We start from the raw sequence: 12,940 nt of genomic DNA on the forward strand, positions 1-12,940 counted from the left end.
AAAAGTAGGTGAAGGGAAAGAACCTCTAACAGATCTGATGAGGGCTGAGGCATTCTAGCTTAGAGGCAATGGAGAGAGTGGACTAAGAGTTCCAGGGCAACCTAGGGCATCCAATTCTGTTTATATCCACACTCCAAGTATTTGCTTTGTCTTCTCCAGTCTAGGAAGGAATCAAATGCTTGGCTAATTGTCCTTGATAAGAAAAACTTTTGGAAGCACCAAGACATGATATAGTTTAATTGGTCAGCAATACTTTCATTTTGTAAAGTTTCATCTGGGATGTGGCGATAAGAAAGTGTTATTGCTTTGTATGACCAGGTCTCTCAGATATGCAAATAAGTAGAGTTCTCATAACATCAAATTGATTTATTTATTCATTAATTTGACACATATTGTTGAGCATCTGCTGTGTGCCAGGCACCATTTTAAGCAGAAAAACAGAAAGTGTATGTTGGTGAATAGAGCAGATAAACATTCCTGGCCCTGCAGAGTTTATATTCTTGTGTATTTTAGAAGGGGGGGAGAGAGATACTAAACAGAGTAAATATGAAAATTATATAATTATAGGGAGAAAAATCAAAGGAAGGAGTATAGGAAACATGGAGTGTGTGTGTGTGTGTGTGTGTGTATGCAAAATGAGGCCATATAATGTGGGTCCTTGATAAAGACTTTGACTTTAAGTGCTATGGGAAGTTTCTAAAGGGTTTCAAAGAAACCACATTTAAAAAGGATCCCTCTGGGGACACCTGGGTGGCGAAGTGGTTGAGCTTCTGCCTTTGGCTCAAGGTGTGATCCTGGAGTTCCAGGATCAAGTCCCACCTCGAGCTCCCTGCATGGAGCCTGCTTCTCCTCCCTCTGCCTATGTTTCTGTCTGTCTGTCTGTCTGTCTCTCTCTGTCTCTTGTGAATAAATAAACAAAATATTAAAAAAAAAGGATCCCTCTGGCTTTTGGACAATACCTTCCAGGAAGTTAGGGAACTGGAAAGGAAGTTACCAAAGTAAGAGAGAGATGATGACAATGTAGGTCAGTATGGTAGCAATGGAGGCAGTGAGAAGTGGTCAGATTCTGGATATATTTGGAAGGTGGAGCCAACAAGACTTACTTATGGATTAGATGAAAGGAATGAGAGCAAGAGAGGAGTCAAGAAGGTCTCATCTTGATCAACATATCAATGTTGGAATTGTCATTCCTTGAGATGACATAAACTGTAGAGGAGCAAGATTTTAGGGGTGCACCAGGGGTTAGATTTTAGTCATGTTAAGTCATCAATACCTATTAGCTATCCAAGTGGGGATGCTAGAAGAAGGCATTTGGATATAAGAGATCTGCAATTCATGAGAAGGGTATTTGTAAACTGAGGGGAGTTATCCAGGGGCAAGAAAATTAATGACATAGGAGAGGTTCTCAAAAGTACTGTCCATGTCCTCCTGTTCAATGTACACCCAAACATTCATATTCTTTTCCAGTCTCTGTTTCTATATCCCAGGCAAGAAAGCAAAGGTCCAAGTCCTTAGACAAACCAGCTCACTTACAACTCACTGAAGCCCTCACAATCCTTATTGTATCTAGTTTCATATAGGCTTTTGTTTTGATTTTTGCTTGCTTTCAATAAAGGGGGAAGGGCAAAAGGAAGAGAGAGAGGGAAGGAGGGAGGAAGGAAAAAGGAGAAAAATCATACTATATATATTTGTTTAAATATACTACATATATTTTTGGCAAATGGCTTTTTTTAACCCCCTTCCTCCTTTAATTTTTATAACAACCCTCTCAGATGGGTATTATTTTCTTTTTCCAGATCAGTAAAGTGAGTTCATACTGTTCAAGATCTCAGAGGTAATTAAGAGGCTGAATAAATTTAAAAACTCAGGTCTATCAGACCCAAAAATATCAGTTTCACAAATTTCTCAGAAATAGGAAATTCATGATAAGTCTGTGTTATGATGCAACCTTAGAAACATAGATTCTGGTGCATACTCAATTGCCTACATGATCTCATCACCTATATAGCAGATCCATCTTTAATATATGGGCTTATTAAGTATGCCATGTTCCTTTTACTAAAGATATTCCTTTTAAAATATTTTGTCATAAAGACGATCATCCCAATTATTCAGTAAAAAAAAAAAGTAATCCTATGTAAATGCCTTTAAGTTACCCAACATTTACTGTATACATCCAGAAATAAGCCATTTTCTAAGACACAGAAGGAGGCATATAATTTTGTTCTTAAGATGAGATTAGCAGAAGGGTCTCATTCTGCACAGGCATTTTGAATATGCATGGGACAGAAACTGTAACGATAGATGCTGATAAGGGGCTTCTGGGACCAATAAAACCTGGGTTTACTTTTGTTTTGCTCAGATCTCCTCTTAGACAGTTCAGCCCTGGATCTCTTGGCTCCTTCCTGTTGGGATAACTTGTTTTTCCATACCTATCTGTGAACTGTTAGACATGGGAATTTTTAAATTTTGTTTGGTCCCCTGAAACCTTAAGCTTCTTGGAGAAATTCTGATCCAGCTTCCTCAGGAAGAATCCTCCCAACAATATTTCTACCAGCTTCTTTGTGGGTAGAGAAGTCTTTTAGGATACTGCTTGTAACAAAAATGAGATGAGCCAAAATTTTTGGTCAAATAGGTTGGTGGAGTATAGTAAGTCTTGACAATCAAATGGATATGTCAGCTTTCAATTCTTCACAGGTGGTGTGTGATAGAAAAGAATGGCTAGGAAAGATTAGGCAACTGATAAGTGCTTTGGATTTTTTTTTTATAGTCAAGTAATCAGAGCCATATTAGGTAGAAAAATAAAGATATAACTACTCAACAAACATCTTTTGAATACCTACTAACTAAAGAATAGAAAGAAGTTAAATGATTTTCCTTTTAGAATTCCCAGCCTAGTTGGAGGAGATTGATATTTGGGTGATGACATGAAGGCCATAATTCTTACCATGAGACACTACTAAATGACTGTCTCCTCCTGGAGAATCTCACCCCCAAAGTCAAGGATGCTCCTGTTGAACAGTTCCACTACCAACATGATGAGATACGCTTTCGTGGAGAAAAGAGACAATCATATTGATGATTTGATGCTTTGTTTTACAAAGATCTTTACAGAATCATATTGATGCTTTGTTTTACAAAAATGAAAATCAGATTAAAAGAATTCAACAAAATTAAATGTAAAACTGAAAACTATATTATAGCTAACCCATAGCTTGGTGGCTGGGAGGATAACAATAGAGCATGAGAAGACTATGTAAAAGTTGAATTAGGTAGTCTTATTTATAAAACATTTGTGTAAAATACAAACAAATTCTTTTTATTAGAGGAAAAGAAAAAAAAAACCTTAAAACTGAAATTCAGCTTCATGACTCAGGTTCTGCAAATTTTTCTTTTTTCCCAATTTTTTTCTTCCATTGTCTCTCAGAGGTTTGGTAAAGAGATCATCCAAGATATGTGGTTTTCTTTTCCTATTTTTTTCCTCGTTTGCAAACTAGGTTTATTAAATAATATTCACATATTTGTAAACTACTAATATTTCCTTTTTGATGTCTTCCTACTTCAGAGAATTCAAGATATTTTTATAAAGATTAAAAAATTACTTTTCCTGACTCCTGAGAGATATATAATAAAAAATAGGAGTTAAGAAAAAAATAACTTTGTCATCCAAGCTTCTAAGCTTCCATAATATATTAATGAAAAATATATTCCACATATTTTATGGTTACGCAATCATTGGCCTGATCATTCTATCTTAGGTATCAAGAAGTTCTTACTGTTCAAAGAGACATTTACTTTCTCTTGATGCTTGTTTTAAACTGTTACTTCTATTTTGAATCACTGTATTATATACCTGAAATTAATATTATACGGTATGTTAACTAATGAGAATTTAAATTAAAAACATTTATTTATTTTTAACTTAATTTTATTTATTATTAGTATTTTTTTACACACACACAGAAAGACAGAGGCATAGGCAGAGAGAGAGGGAGACTCCATGCGGGGAGCCTGATGTGGGACTTGATCCCAGGACTCCAGGACCATGCCCTGGCTGAAGGCAGACATTAAACCGCTGAGCCATCCAGGGATCCCCTAAATAAAAACTTTAAAAAATAAACTGTTACTTCCACTTTCATACTGGAATAATATATATACATATATGTATATACACATACACACATATATATGCACACACAGCAAATGTCGCCAACTTAGTACTAATATTATTATTGATTTTTATTTTTTAAGGCTTCTTTTGGATGCTTAGTTTCTAGTGTTTTATAAGCTGGAGACTGCTCTTGTGTAATTGTTTTTACCTGTTAAGTCATTATTTCCACATTAATAATAGGGCAAAGATATCAGGCTTCAGTTTAGATTATGACAGTACCTAATGTCTTTTCCACATTTACTTCAAGTAAGAGGACTTCCTTTCTTGTTTTCCTGGGAATTTTATGAATTCAATATGTATATTTTTCCAGCTGTAGTATTTTAATTTCAATTGGAAATTACCAGTTGAGATATCAATTTTCTTATGAAAAGTTTCCTAATACTAAATCCTAGCAGTTAAAACTAACTTCAGCTTCTCAAGTGGCATGATTTCTTTATTCTTAACTTAGAATTTTTAAAAATCTTTTCTTTAGTTATTTGCTTTGATACTTTTGGGTCAGTGAAACATTAAATTATATATTTTTATATTAAGGACCTTTCATAAAAATAATTACCTTTGTGTGTGTGTGTGTGTGTGTGTGTGATACGATCTTAAGTAGATGATTAAGATAAAATGGAAAATCTCTTGGTTATATTGTTAAAGTGAAAGCATTTGATCTGATACCTGTTTTTGATGCAAGTGAGACTCCTACAATGCAAAAGTTCATGTCTCCAGAAAATTCATGTTGGTAATCCATTATAGCAGCAAGTCTTTATCTTTGTTTTCTTTCAGTTAAATTATTTTCCTATTATACATTTAGTAGACGAGCTAAACAGAAATGTGGGGCTAAATGAAAGGTTATAATGCTCACATGGAATTTTTGGAAATTTAAGTCATTACAAAAGACTTTTTTTTGAACAACTCCTTTTTGTTGTTGTTGAGGACTCTTTCATTGCTTCCAAGAACATCAGCAGGGAGCATGTGTAAGTGGGAGTCAGAATATTTGTATGGGTCAGCCCTGTCGCTAAAGTTAGGGATTCACTCAGTGACCTCAGTTCAGGGTCTCCACTAGTCAAATGTGAGGCAGGATGAAAGTATCCTGAAGTTCCTCCTAGCTAGGGTTGGAAATGACCTTATTTTCCCTACCTTTCCCTACAAATTATCCATTTATTCTTCACTGACTTTGTAGTTAATAAAATCCTTTGGAACAGCCTCTTAAAAACTAGGAGGGTCAGAGTATCAGAGTATCTACGTCTCCAGCGAGCCAGACTTTTAAATCAGCCCCATTCTGAGTATTACCTTCTTTGATGGGACTTACTGAGTAGATCTGAAGGCAGCTATTAGATTGTAAAGTAGGTTGTAGGAGTTAATGGTGGGTGTTCTCACCTAAGATCCTAGAAACAATTGTCTCCATGAGAATATGGTAGTATCAATTTAATTGATCCCCAAAGGAAATTACATTGAACATCTCTAAAAAATGATGAAAAGCTGACTTAAAATGCAATTTTATTGTCTCACCACTTTGGTTTAAATGTTGTTCTTTTTCCCGACCATGTCTGCTTATTTCAGGTTTTGAAAACTAGTTGATAGTATTTTATGAGCAGTTTTTAATTGTTACATAGGCCATCCAATTTTGTTTAACAGAAAACACTTAATAGTAGCATGCCTAGAATAGGTCACCATCAGTTGTGTTTTCATTTAAATTTGAGAAATGAAGAGCCACGATGACTGCCCTGAAAGAACAGAGGGAGCCAGTGGCACGGATGGGAAAGACTCACTCTCAGTTATCAATTCTGGGTGTCAAAGATGTCACTGTTTCTAAAGGAAAAGTTCTCCTGTATTCTGCAACAGACATCAAATGCACTTACTCCTTTCCTCGTGTGTCATGGAAACAGGGAAATATTTTCTTATCCATTTTTCTTAGTACATGGGTCACTTTAAGGATGATGAAATTTTGCTTACTGTCCTATGATTCCTGTAAAATGCTATTTTTCCTAATGGAGATACCTAATGTTGTAAGAGAGAAACATGGAAAATATTTAAACACTGAGAAATGTCAGTCCTCTGTTCTAAAACTTGGTCCTAAGCAAGTAGGTCATTGCATAGAGGTAATCTTTGTGTTCTACTGTATGCAAAAAATATATATTTTAAACATAAAATGTACATGAATTAATATGAACTCATTAAGAATAGTCATATGAGAAAATTACATGGTTTATTTATATATGGTTATATAAGACTGATCATTTAGTGCCTCTGGTTACTTATCTGAGATACTATCAAAGTGAATGAACTAGATTCTCTATTATGACAATTAGAAGGCAGGTACTAACTTGTACTTAGAAGTAGTATTTGAATTATACTCTAGAATAGTTTCAGGAGTAGTTTATCGTGGACATATTAGTGTATCAAAAGTTATGAAGATGACTTTAAGGGAAAATGTACTCACCTACTATTTTAACTATGTCTTTTTTTGTTATTTATATTACCATCTCCTCTTCCTCAGATGCATCTGAAAAATTGGATAGGAAAAGAATAAGTTATAAGTTCATCCTACAGAATTTTGGAAAAAAACAAAAAGCTGCTTTTCCTTCCAACTTTAATTAAGGGTGGCATATAATTTTAAGCTTATCATGTACTAATAATGAGGTTTCTTTAAAAAGTTCATCTTGTTGGAAATCCAGCCCCAAAATTAAATAAATAAATAAATAAATAAATAAATAAATAAATAAATAAATAAATAAATAAATAAAATTGTTTAAAAGTATGCAATGTAAGGGTTCATTGCATTTACTGCTCAATAGTTGGAGAGTTAAACCTTCTCCTTATGCTGTCATTGGCTTTACATCTCCATGCTAATGTACCCTCTGAAAATGTGTTTGCATCATTTCTGCTTCAAACATTATTATCAAGGACAAAAAGTTTAGAGTCTGCAATTTCAGGTGATTATGTTTATACAGTTGGGAGAATAGAATAATCTAAAAAACAGCACATTTTGTGTATATGTGTTGACTCTTACTTCCTTAGGAAATGGATTTTTACGCTCCTAGGATGTCATATTACTGTTGTCAGATTCTAGTTATCCATTGATAATGACAATTGCATTGATTGCTTTAGCACCAGCTGACCTCCTATGACTAAATATCTTCATATAGCAGATAATTCATTCAAAAAATCAGACATGGAATTGCTGATATTCTATTTCCTTTCAATGCCCAAAGTCCCCACAATTTTAGATTGAAATGTTGTCTTGGGGTAGAGCTTTTCTTAAGATAGAGAAATGGAGCTTTGTTCCAGATGTTTAAATATTCTTTTTAGGCTTCATGATTCTTTCCATAGACACTTATTTTTATAAAAGCCACATAAGCAGTTTATGATTGAACTGTATAGCTTCTCCCAGTCCAAATTTAAGACCTGTCTTCCCCCCTAGGACTTTAATAGAAGAGTGATTGATATTCCTGTTTCTCTCCCTTCAGCCCACTCCCCTGCTACTCTAAGCCGTTCTTATTTCAGGAAGTTAATCATGAAATCTATTAAACAAACCATGCCATGTGATCTCCATGTTGATACAAAAAAGAAAAGCCTATAGAGATGACAGCACCAAGTCAGTTAAAGGGCAGGATGGTGATGTGTGTAACAGTTGAGACTATGGAATAAGGCAAATATGGATTTGTCTGAGTTGTAATTTGTCACTTTGTTATGTGATGTTGAGTTCTTTTTAAAAAATATTTATTTATATTAGAGAGAGCGAGCGAATGGGGGAGGAGCAGAAGGAGAGGGAGAGGGAAAGAGAAGCCTGCCATGGGGCTCAGTCTCATAACCCTAAGGCCATGACCTGAGCTGAAATCAAGAGTTGGACCTTAACTAACTGAGCCACCCAGATGCCCAAGTTGAGATATTTCTTTCTATCCTTCAGGTTCCTTTTCCACATTCACAAAGTGTTGATAATGTTTCCTTTGTAGTATTTTTATGATGACCAAATGAGATATTTTTAAAAGGCTCTTATAGTACCTGACTCATTGTATGTATATTATTATTAATTATTACTACTGTTATACCATTATACTACATCAGTGAAAAAAATCAGGCAAAATAGCTTATTAGATCCTGTTTCTGAATATGCTAAGAGAAAACAGACTTCTCCTTCTTCTATAAACAGCTAAAAAACAGGGTAAAATATATGAAACTACTGTCATTAAACATTGAGCCACAGGCAGTGTAAAAATGTGATTTCTAAGAGAAAAGAAACAAGTGAAATAAATCCTACCCTACATTTACCCTGGCCTTCTGCCTGGAGGCACATTTTGGAATGTGGTATATGCGCTTGGAATCTCAAGCACAACAGATTAGTCTTATTGAGTTGAGGAGACCAATAATAGAATTCAGTGGGGCTGCATTACCTGGAAGTTGTAAAGCAGAGTTCTGAAAAGAAATAATCCAAGCAAAAACAACAACAACAACAACAACAACAACAACAAACTCTTAAATCTATTTAGGTGTTCACTTGAACTTTTGCTGAATCCTAAAATGTGCACATATATGGTGAAACTCTACAAGGTGGGACAAAGAACAACGAGAAAACTATAAACTGAATAATGATAGAGCAGTTTTGAGCTCTGGTAACCAGAACAGACTTTATTGATCGCTGTGAAATCATAGGCAACTTTGAAAGGTCATGCCATTAGTAGAAAGGTTAAACTACATCTAGAATAAGGACTACTCTTGACTCACCCTAACAAAGAATAAAAACAAGTCTTAAAGGATCAAGTAATGCACAAATAACTAAACTGCTTTCTAGAGCAAATATCAATCTTCTTAAAAATAAAAAAAAGGATGACAAAATCCAGATATGCATTGCCATTATCATGATGCCCATCATCCAATCAAAAACTACCATATGTAACCCAGAGTAGGGTGATCTGTAACCAGGAAAAGGAAAAAAAAAAAAAAAAAGTTTACAGAGATAATGGAATTAGGAGCCAAAGACTTTTAAATGGATCTTGTAAGTAGTTTAAGAATTTAATGCAGGGCAGCCTGGGTGGCTCAGTGGTTTAGCGCCGCCTTCAGCTCAGGGCATGATCCTGGAGACACGGGATCAAGTCCCACCTCAGGTTCCCTGCATGGAAACTGCTTCTCCCTCTGCCTGTGTCTCTGCCTCTCTCTCTGTCTTTCTCTGTCTCTCTCATGAATAAATAAATAAAATCTTTAAAAAAAAAGAATTTAATGCAAATTAATAATGGGAAAGAAATAGAAAAGATAAGAAAGACAGAAATGGAATGGGAACACCTGTGAAAAAAATAATAAATTCAGAAGTGAGATTCACTGGCTAAGATTCATAGAACATTAGATACTGCAGATGATAATGATATCAACCCCCCCCAAAATAGAAACTATATACAAAATGAAGGGCACAAAAATAAAAAGACTGAAAAAAGTAATAAAGAATATTTAGATCCCAGGCAGTAGGATCTGAAGAAAAGTGGGAAGAATCTGAAGCCAGATAAACACAAGGAAAACCGTACCAGAGCACATCATAATCAAACTGCTGAAAACTAGTGATCAAGAGAAAACTTTAAAAACCATCAAAGAAAAAAAAAACAGGAGAAAAATAATTAAGGATGATCTCAACTGTATTTTCAGAAGATAATAGAAAAACATCTCTAGTATGCTGAAAGAAAAAGTATCCAATGAAGATATCTTTTAAACATGGAGGGCACCTGGTTGGGCTCAGTCAGTAGAGCATGGGACTCTTGATCTCAGAATTGTAAATTTGAGCCCCACGTCAGGTGTAGAAATTACTTAATAATAAAATCATTAAAAATACATAAATAAACATGGAGATGAAGGGGGTTTTCTAAGACACTGAAGCTGGTGGAGTTTATCGCTGGGGCATGTGCACTACAAGAAGTGTTGTAGGAAGTTTTTCAGATGGAAGGAAAGGACCCCACATGGAAACTTGCATCTACATAAAAGAGTAAAGAGTACTCTCTTTAATGTTAAATATGTAAGTAAATAGGAAAAGTATTTTTATCGAGTTTAAAGCATTTCTTTAGAACATAATTGACTGCTTAATAAAGTTTATAGCAATGTGGTGAGAGGTTTCGAACATATGTAGAAGTAAAATGTAACAATAGCATAAAAGAAGATAGGAAAATGGAAGTATACTATTCTATGTTATATAGTCCTTACATTTATCAGCAACATGATATTACTTGAAAATATACTGTTAAAGGTACATATTATAAACTATGAAGTAATTAAAAAATAAAAGATGTGACTGGTAAGGTAATACAGAAGATAGCATGGAAAAATTAATAAATCCAAAAAAAGGAAAAATAATGGAAGATAATCCAAAAGAAAGGCAAGGGCAAGAGGTCCCTTCCTAAGAGCAAACTACCTTTAAAAGGAAAAAGACTTCACCCTGTTATTCTACACCACCCTGAAAGGATCCCTCCACCCCTTCCCAGATAAACAACCATTTTATGGGTAGATGAGTATGAGATGACAAAAAAGTTATTGGTGACAGATAATCTGAAGGGATAATCAGATTAAAACAGTCTACCAATAATCTCATAAAACCTCCTAGATTTAGAAACCCTAATAGGGAACCTCTCAGGTCCCCTCTCTCTTCAGGAGCTCTACACTATCACTCAATAAAATTTTGCTTTGCTGCCCACCACTCTTTCTCTGGTCTAACCTCTTCATTCCTTAAAGGGACATGACCGAGAACCACAGCCACTAAAGGAAAAAGAAATCCTGGGAAACAAATAACAACAACAACAACAAAAATAGAAACAAATAGCAAGACAGTGTATTTTTAAAAAAAGATTTTATTTATTCATTTGAGAGAAAGAGTGCACAAGCAGAGGGTGGGAGGGGCAGAGGGAGCAGCAGACTCCCCAGTGAGCAGGGAGCCTTATGTAGGACTCCATCCCAGAACCCTGGGATCATGACCTGAATGGAAGGCAGATGCTTAACCAACTGAATCACCCAGGCACCCCAAGTTGGTGGATTTAAATTCAACCATAACAATAATTACATTAAATATAAGTGGTTTAACTGGTCTGATTAAAAGAGAGAGATTATTAGATGGGTAAAAACAAACAGAAACTACATTTGTTCTTATCATTTTAATCATAGTTATTTTAAATCCATTGTCTAATCATTCTAATACTGGTATCATATCTGAGTCTGATTCTGCTTCTTGCTTTGTCTCTCATACTGTGTTTTATCTTGGCTTTGAGTATGTCTTAAAAATTTTGTGTTGAAATAACGTGTGATGTGTCAGGAATGGCAATTAAAGTAAATAGACTTTTATTGTGAGATTTTATGTTAACCTGGCTAGGAGTTGAGTGGTATTTAATGTTTGCTTTATCTTTTGGTGCCAGAGGCTTCAAATTCTTCTAGGGTCCTTGTTTTTGTTTCCCCTATTGACTTTTAAATTCTCTACTCCTCAGAGAGTCTGCGTCTTCCAGCTCTTTTAGCTATAATCCAATTATATTGAAGCCATATTGAGGCAGTGATGTGTGGGAGGGACACATCTATAATTTATAATCTTATGATTAAATCTTAGTCTTTTAGCGAGGCTATATCCTTGGGCTGTAACCCTCACAAGTGTTTCTTCCCTTCTCCCACATACACTTTGGTGATTAAAGACTTGACAAGGCTGGAGTGGGGGAATTTTCTCTTCCTCCATGTTGTATGAGTCTCTGATAAAGTCCTTTTCCTTGGAGAATAGGTCTTTCTTATTAAGAATGTTCTGAATTTATTTCACAATGATTACTTTTTCCATTCTCTGCTATAGCCAAGAGGTCATCTTTCTCAAGTCTTCACTAGAAGAACTGGTGGGATTCCTGGAGGTATAACTCACAAAAGTCTGGAGGCCTCCCCTAAAACTACAGTCCCTGAGACTCTCTGTCAAGTTAACTCACATTCAGCTTCCAGCATTTCTTCAAAATTATAAGTTAAGCACTTATCTAGTTTATGGCTGTAGTGGCTATGCTCTAGGTAAGCAGATCTTAGCTATGAATCTCTAAACTCACCTAATTCTTGAGATTTGGGAGTGGTAATTAGTTGTCATGCAACCTCTGTTGGGTCCAGGAAAAATTGTTGATTTTCAATTCAGTTTTTTTCTTATTTTAAGGACAGAAGTGATGGCTTCCAAGCACTTTACATGTTAGATCTGAAACCAAAAGTCTATACTTGCTCTATAAGGAATATACTTAAATATAAAGACAAATAGATTTAAAGTAAAAGGATTGAAAAAGATAGCACTACTCAAGCCCTACTCCTAAGAAAGATGAAATAGCTATATTAATATCCAACAAATGGACTTTAGAACAAAGACTATTACCAGAAATAGAGGGGGAAATTTCATAATGATAAAGGAGTAAGTTCAAGACATATAATTCATAAATATCTATGAACCACAAAACAGAGCTTCAAGATATTCAGAGCAAAACTTGAAAGGAAAAATAAACAAAACACAATCAGAGTTGGAGGTTTCAGCACACTTTTCTTGGTTTTTAATAAAAAGGAAGATAGAAAATTAATAGGGAAGTAGAAGACTCATTCCTCCTCCAAGTTCAGTATAGTCCCCATTAAAATTTCAAATAGGCTCTCTTTTTCTTGCATAGAAATTGGCAAGCTGATTCTAAACTTTATATGAGAATGCCAATAATCTGGATCAGCCAACACAATTTTGAAGAAGAACAAAGATCAAGGATTTACAATACTTCATTCCAAGACTTAGTACTAAGCTACCTTGTTATGAGTATTGGCAAAAGGATA

General features: G+C 34.9%; 1 long non-coding RNA gene across 1 annotated transcript in view; it reads left to right on the top strand.

The window, feature by feature from the left end:
• LOC144317209 (uncharacterized) overlaps positions 1-12,940 on the top strand; it is a 293,885-nt gene that overhangs the window by 16,380 nt on the left and 264,565 nt on the right. The gene's annotated exons all lie outside the window — the stretch shown is intronic.

This window comes from Canis aureus, chromosome 7 (assembly GCF_053574225.1).
Source record: "Canis aureus isolate CA01 chromosome 7, VMU_Caureus_v.1.0, whole genome shotgun sequence".
In the NCBI taxonomy this organism is placed as follows: Eukaryota; Metazoa; Chordata; class Mammalia; order Carnivora; family Canidae; genus Canis; species Canis aureus.